At 45.5% G+C, this 7,014-nt stretch overlaps 1 protein-coding gene across 1 annotated transcript in view; it reads left to right on the top strand.

Annotated features, from left to right (window-relative positions):
• The first annotated feature begins 6,380 nt into the window (after positions 1-6,380).
• Positions 6,381-7,014, top strand: part of LOC145356911 (ras-related protein Rab-7b-like) — a 50,374-nt gene continuing 49,740 nt past the window's right edge. Inside the window, exon 1 of the mRNA XM_080209908.1 lies at positions 6,381-6,467. The gene's annotated coding sequence lies outside the window, so the exon portion shown is untranslated. The remainder of the gene's footprint in view (positions 6,468-7,014) is intronic.

Raw genomic sequence — 7,014 nt, 5'->3', positions numbered from 1 at the left:
GCAGCAGTGCTAACCATTGTGCCACCATGTCCCCGTTTCCTCAGGTTGATTTTAACTCACTAAGTTGAGAATTTCACTCTCATACTCTCCTATCCACAAATCTGAATGAAATTTCCCTTTAAAGAATCGAGAAAGAGGAGGTTTGCCAGAGTGAATGGGGATTGTCTTTGTTGGAATAATTTCACACGTGGCAAGGCCTTGCATCGCTATGGAAGCCTTTCAGCTTGATCAGAAATGTTTTGCAGTGCACCGAGCACAAAGAATGGTTTTCCCAACACTTCTATAAAATGAGTTCCTGTTTTATAGAAACCGATTCGTGTCAGGCCTGTTGTTGTTCTTTATTGAACCATTGTTCAAACATGTGCGTGTGACTAAAATCACAGACCAACATAATGTGGAGCTGTTTCCATGACTACTTTCATTCACTGTCTCATCACTTACCGATTATCCTTTCAGAGAGTTGGTTCATCATACACAAGCTATCACAGGTAAACCTGACGGGTGCCATAATCATAGAAACATTCATAGAATCCGCACAGTGCAGAAGGAGGCCATTCGGCCCGTTGAGGCTGCACTGATCACAATCCCACCCAGGCCCTATTCCCATAACCCCGCATGTTTACCCTACTAATCTCTCTGACACTAGGGTCAATTTAGCATGGCCAATCAACCTAACCCGCACATGTTTGGACTGTGGGAGGAAACCGGCACACCCAGAGGAAACCCAAGCAGACATGGGGCGAATGTGCAGATTCCACACAGACAGTGATCTGAGGCTGGAATTGAACTCGGGTCCCTGGCACTGTGAGGCAGCAGTACTAATTACTGTGCCACTGTGTTGCCCTCCCTGATGGCGAAGGTGTAGGTACTGGCAAGAAAATACTTTTGTTCAAATAAAAAGTGCAATTCAGGGCACATCAACTAAGTCCTTGGTCCTTGTAAAACTTGCAGTTTTTCAGGTCTGCAAGAGAAGACATGACGCCTTGCGCTGGGAGCCTGAACACAAGTACTGATCAGCATACAGGAGACTGATTATGGGGAACAGTACGTGACAGAGATACGTTTGCGGGCAGAGATTATGGAGGAGGAAAGATTTGAGAAATTGGCAGCAGCAGAAGTTGGCAGAAGGTCAGCTAAGGGCGACTGGGCAGTCGGTTGTTGATAGGGAGAGAAATCTAGAAATGGGACACTAAATTTTTAATGATATTGCAGTACAAAGGGGAAGATAACGGGGACTCCTACACCTGTGATAATGGTGATAATTACGGGCTTTTAGAGTCATTGGCTCTGATTTTACCGGCACAGCTGCCCGATGCTTGTAAGATCACTTCCAAGGCCTTTGGAATGCCTTTCTGTGGACCTGCCCATCCCGATTTCAGGGCAGCCACGCCGGTAAAATCAGGACCATGGAGTCAAAGAGGTTTACAGCATGGAAACAGGCCCTTCAACTCAACATGTCCATGCCATCCCTTTTTCCTCTAATTATAGGATTTAATTATAGCCTTTTCCCTGCTCCCAGTACCTTTCTATTACTTCAAAGGTAATTGCAGGGGGTTCTGCACACCAACAGCTTAATTACTGTTTTACATAAATATCGACTGATATGTAATAAGCAGTGTTATAATTGCATTATAAAGTGATTGGACCATAAAATGAGAGGGTCTAACCATAGACTACTATCAACCTAGTAATTTAGTTGAATCTCTCGGCATTTATTTCTGGTTGAGGGGATGAAGAAATGTTGGGAATAAGTTCCACCCAATCCCTCCAACCAGCTTGTGCTCCTGTTCCACTCTCCCAGACCTAGGGATTCCCAGACCACAATATGGACTGAACATACCAAAATCTTATACCATGAGCATACCAAGTTCACGAGTGTGCTAACGGATTTCGTGTGAAGTGAAAGCAACGGCAAAACATTTGTTAACATTTCTCTATCTGTCATTTCTTTAAATGCTTCTGTTCAAAGGGAAGATGTGCGGTGATGCTGCACGTGGTAAGTTGGCCCCTTCCGCATCCATTACATTCATGCCAGGTCTCTTGAATAACGTGGCGATGTTTTGATCTGTACTCTGCGATCGTCAAGAAAATCAGAAGCCCTAAAAACAGGAGCTCTTGCTTGGTCAAAGTTAAATTAAAAGCTTCATTGTGTGAACGATGCTTCTGAGTGTCTTTATGATTGTTTTATTATGTTTATCGTGTCATCCTTCAATTAAAGTATCTTCTTTTACTGTTTGCATGGAGCACTGCCAGGCTTATTGGCGAGTTATCTGTTTCAAAGCCATATACTAACACCAGTGTTATCTTGCCACAGCTGTATGTGTCATGTGTTTGAACATCTGATGCATAGTCAGGGCCATTCCTTGCTGACAGGAGATAATGCTGTTGAATAATAATTTGATACATTGACCACAAAGATCTATACTGCTTATTTGTGCTTCTTCATGTTAAATCATACAAAGATATTATTAATAACGAGAAAGAAACATTTTTTCTCACTAGAAGGAGACATCTCCGGCTTGTAACTTGTGTTTTTGTGCTTGTTACAAGGGCCTGAGGTCCAGAATTGTGGGGTGGGGGGTCATCTCTGGGCCAGTGAACATGGGCCATGAGTTTGGGGATTGGAGGTGGTGGGGGGATTGGGGTGGGGGGATGGGGGTGTTGCAGGTCTGATGATTGGAGATCCAGGGGCTGGGAGTAGGGGAGAATTTGGTGGGAATTAAATTGGGGGAGATTTAAAGTTTATGTATTATTGTCACAAGTAAGGCTTACATTCACACTGCAACAAAGTATTGTGAAAATCCCCTAGTTGCCACACTCCAGCGGCTGTTCGGGTACACCGAGGGAGAATTTAGCATGGCCAATGCACCTAACCAACATGTCCTTCACGCTGTAGGAGGAAACCAGAGCACACAGAGGAAACCCAGTGGACATGGGGAGAATATGCAAGCTCCACACAGACAGTGACCCAAGCCCGGAATTGAACTCAGGTCCCTGGTGCTTTGAGGCAGCAGCGCTAACCACTGTGCCACCGCGCTGCCCCTGGCCACGATATGTCCACAAGGAAACCCAACAACGAAGGGAAGATAAAAAGGTTTGGATCCACTAGCCTTTCCAGAATCGCTTTTCCCAACACCTCAAGTTAACCTCCTTCCCTCCCCAGGATTCTCACCTTCCTTGCAATCCACAACCCCCTGAATACCTTTCCCTCATTGCCTTCAATATTTTCCCCTTACACCCCAAACTCCGAATTAATTCTCTTGATCTCCCCCAACCTATACCCCCTTTATTCCCCATGATTTCTCTCCCAATCATCGACTTTCCCCAATCCCTGTTTCCAACCCTCCCTGTAATTTTCCCCCACTACAATCACCCCCTCACCTCTGATCAATTCTCCCCATGGTTTCCCGTCAATCACTTGATCCGTAATCCCTTCAGCACTCCATAAACACCTTGTCAACATTCCCTCTAAACCCTTGAGCTTTTTAACCCTCCCTACACTATCTCCCTCCTGACTGCCAACCTTCCTCCCAACATCGAATCTCTGCAACATCCTCCCATGATCTTCTCCCAACACGTGATCTCTTCCACCTGCTCTCACCCCGATCACTGATCTCTTGAACCCACCCCGGAGATCTCTGTCTCTATTTCTCTCTCTCACCTTCCCTCACTCTGACCTTGGCTGGGGCCTTCCACCACAGACTTCCCAACCAAACAGCCAGCCAACCTCTTAATCTTGCCAGTCGGTATCCTAGAAATGGAGGGAGAGTGGGGAGATGGGGGAAGCTTAGCTGAGGTGCCTCTGAATTTTCATTTAGCTGCATTTAAAAAAAACAGAAGTAGAATTTAGATTCTGCAGTCTGTGTGTTTAAATCTACCCCACTGACAGCTTGCTGACACAGATTCCCTGTTTCCACCAGTGACACCAACTAAATGATGGCTGAATTTGTCAGTTCTAATAACCAGAATCCACAGTTTCCATTCTTCCCACGGTTTACCTCACCCGCAGACCCCTCGTGCTGGGACCCACTGTAGAACTCCAGCGTTGAAGGTCAAAGGTCCATCGACCTTCAGCAGGACTGGACAATCCCAATGGCAGGCAGACTGAATCTAGAGGTGTGGGAACAGGTTACTGAATTGGAGGATCAGTTGCGATCATATTCATAGGAATAAACTGTTTGCATTCATCAAGTTAAATCATATCCAGTCTCCAGACTGAAACACTGTGTTTTCCCTGAGTGTACATCAACTATAGAAACACAGAAATATAGAAGATAGGAATAGGAGGAGGCCATTCGGCCCTTCGAGCCCACTCCGCCATTCATCACGATCATGGCTGATTGTCCAATCCAATAGCCTAATCCTGCTTTCTCCCCATTGCCTTTGATCCCATTCGCCCAGAGTGCTACTTATGCTTTGTATGATAAAGCCTAGGAGGAGGCCAATCATCTCTTTGCTAGCTCTTTGAAAGAGTTAGCCAACCAATTTGAACCCTTGCTCTTCCTCCTCACCTCCCCTCCCCCACCCACAGATCTGCAATCTTTGTTTCTTTGTCAAAATTAGTGACGGAGTTGAGGAGGAACTTCTTCACTCAAAGGGTGGTGAATCTCTGGAATTCTCTGCCCGTTGAAGTGGCGGAGGCTACCTCGCTAAATATATTTAAGACGCGGGTAGATAGGTTTTTGGTAGGCAAGGGGATTAAGGGTTATGGGGAGAAAGTGGGAAAGTGGAACTGAGCCACTTCAGATCAGCCATGATCTTATTGAATGGCGGGGCAGGCTCGAAGGGCTAGATGGCCTACTCCTGCTCCTATTTCTTATGTTCTTAAAATACTTGTCCAGTTGCCTGTTTGAAAAGTCTCAGTGAATCAGTTTCCAGCATCCTTTCAGATAGTACATTCCAGAGCAGAATAACATTCTCCCTTATTTCATCTCTTCACTGGTATTTTTGCCAAATACCTGAAAACACAGTATTGTCCAGATAGGGCAGCTGGCCAGCATGGGGATTGAACCCATGGCTTTATTATTAGTGACATTCTATTTAAGGTATAAGCTCAGTCAGGTAGACTGCCTACTGTTGCCGTCTAATTCATCTGTGCTATTATTTAATGAGTTTGACAGAGTCTCCTTTGCACAAACTGCCCACACAGCTGTCTTATTCATTTTTTCCAGTCACAGTTGATCTTTTCCCCACTCCAGTCCTTCGCTGAAGCAGTCAGCTGCCATATCTATTTGTTAAAATTAAAGCGTATTTATTAGTCACAAGTAAGGCTGACACTGACACCACAATGAAATTGTTGTGAAATCCCCCTAGTCGCCACACTCCGGCGCCTGTTCGGGTCAATGCACCTAACCAGCATGTCTTTCAGGAGGAAATCCACGCAGACACAGGGAGAACGTGCAAACTCCACAATGACAGTGACCCAAGCCAGGAATCAAATCCAGGTCCCTGGCGCTGTGAGACAGCAGCGCTAACCACTGTTCCACCCAGTTATGTTACAGTCATGTTACAGCCCAATACCTTCACGTTTCCAAGTTAAATTCACCCCCCCATTTCTGTTAAATAGTCCAACTTTAATCTTCAACAATTAATTATGATGGCAACGCATCATATTTTTGATTTGATTTATTAATGTCACATGTATTAGTATACAGTGAGAAGTATTGTTTCTTGCACGCTAAACAGACAAAGCATACCATTCATACAGAAGGAAAGGAGAGGGTAGTGTTACAGTCATAGTTGAGGTGTAGAGAAAGATCAACTTAACGCGAGATAGGTCCGTTCAAAAGTCTGATGGCAGTAGGGAAGAGGCTGTTCTTGAGTCAGTTTTTTTTGTATCTTTCTCCCCACGGGAAGGAGGTGGAAGAGAGTATGTCTGGGGGGGGTGCATGGGGTCTTTAATTATGCGGGCAGCTTTTTAAAACGTCACTGGCTGAGAGTGATTTGGAGCGTCCTGAGGTTGCAAAAGGCGCTATATAAATGCAAGTTGTTTATTTTCTTTAGACAGTGTTACCACCTCCATGAATTGCAGGAGGAATCACCTATTGACCTCCCTGTAGGACCCGTAGACTACAAGCTCCCTGGTGATTGGTAATGACCTTACTAGGTGGAGCTTGTATGCCTAGTCCTTTATAAAGCAGGCCCCTGACAGGGTCCATTGATGTATTGTCCTGTTTGTGTTCACCACATGCTTGTGGTTTTGCTTTGTTTTATTTTTATGGAATAAAGTGCTGTTACTTTACAGCTGACTCATCGTCATCCACAAGAGATTAAAATTTACAGGATGTGTTGCCATGATGTGGGCTTGCTTAGACAACAAATAACAGTGTGGTTAGCAACCAAGTCAATCCAGTTCACTTTTTTTCTGCTGATGTGTCTGTAATTCGGTAAAACACAGGAAGAAAAGTGCAAATATTTCAGGATATCAGAATGTCAAGATCTTGGAATCTGGGCATGCTCATTTCCAGGTATTTGGATTCGAGTGAAGGAGGCATAACGTTCAACCTCAGAGCCTGAATGTTGAGCGCTGAGGAGTCCTCAGATTGGGCTTTGGGACTCGAGTTGGTGCGAGGATCAGGGAGAGGATGCAGAACCAGGAGGTTTGGGGAGAGGGGGTCTCAGAGAGGGGTGAGTTCAAGCCTCGGGGTGGGGACAAGTCAGGCCTCGGTGGAGGGAGAGATTGGGTGTCAAGGTGGAAATCAGCTTTTAGGTGAAAATTTGGTTTGGGGAAGAACATCAGGTTTTGGGTGGGAGTGGGGGTTTTGGGGGGGATGTCAAATAGGGTCTTGTGGGAGATGTTTGGTTGGGTCTTGGAGGGAGATCCAGTTGTGGGGGAGGGGTGGGCGTGTCTCAGGTGGAGGGTAGATCAAATCTAGGGGTGGGGATGGTGGAGCCGAACCTGTTTCAGGAATGGGAGATTGGATATTGGGGAAAATCCAATCCCGCAGGGAGATCAGTGAAGTTTATTTATTAGTCACAAGTAGGCTCACATTAACACTGCAATGAAGTTACTGT

This window comes from Carcharhinus amblyrhynchos, chromosome 22 (assembly GCF_965287045.1).
Source record: "Carcharhinus amblyrhynchos chromosome 22, sCarAmb.v2.hapA, whole genome shotgun sequence".
Taxonomy (NCBI): Eukaryota; Metazoa; Chordata; class Chondrichthyes; order Carcharhiniformes; family Carcharhinidae; genus Carcharhinus; species Carcharhinus amblyrhynchos.
Note: the sequence above shows the minus strand (reverse complement) of the source record. Positions and strands in the feature narration are given on the sequence as shown.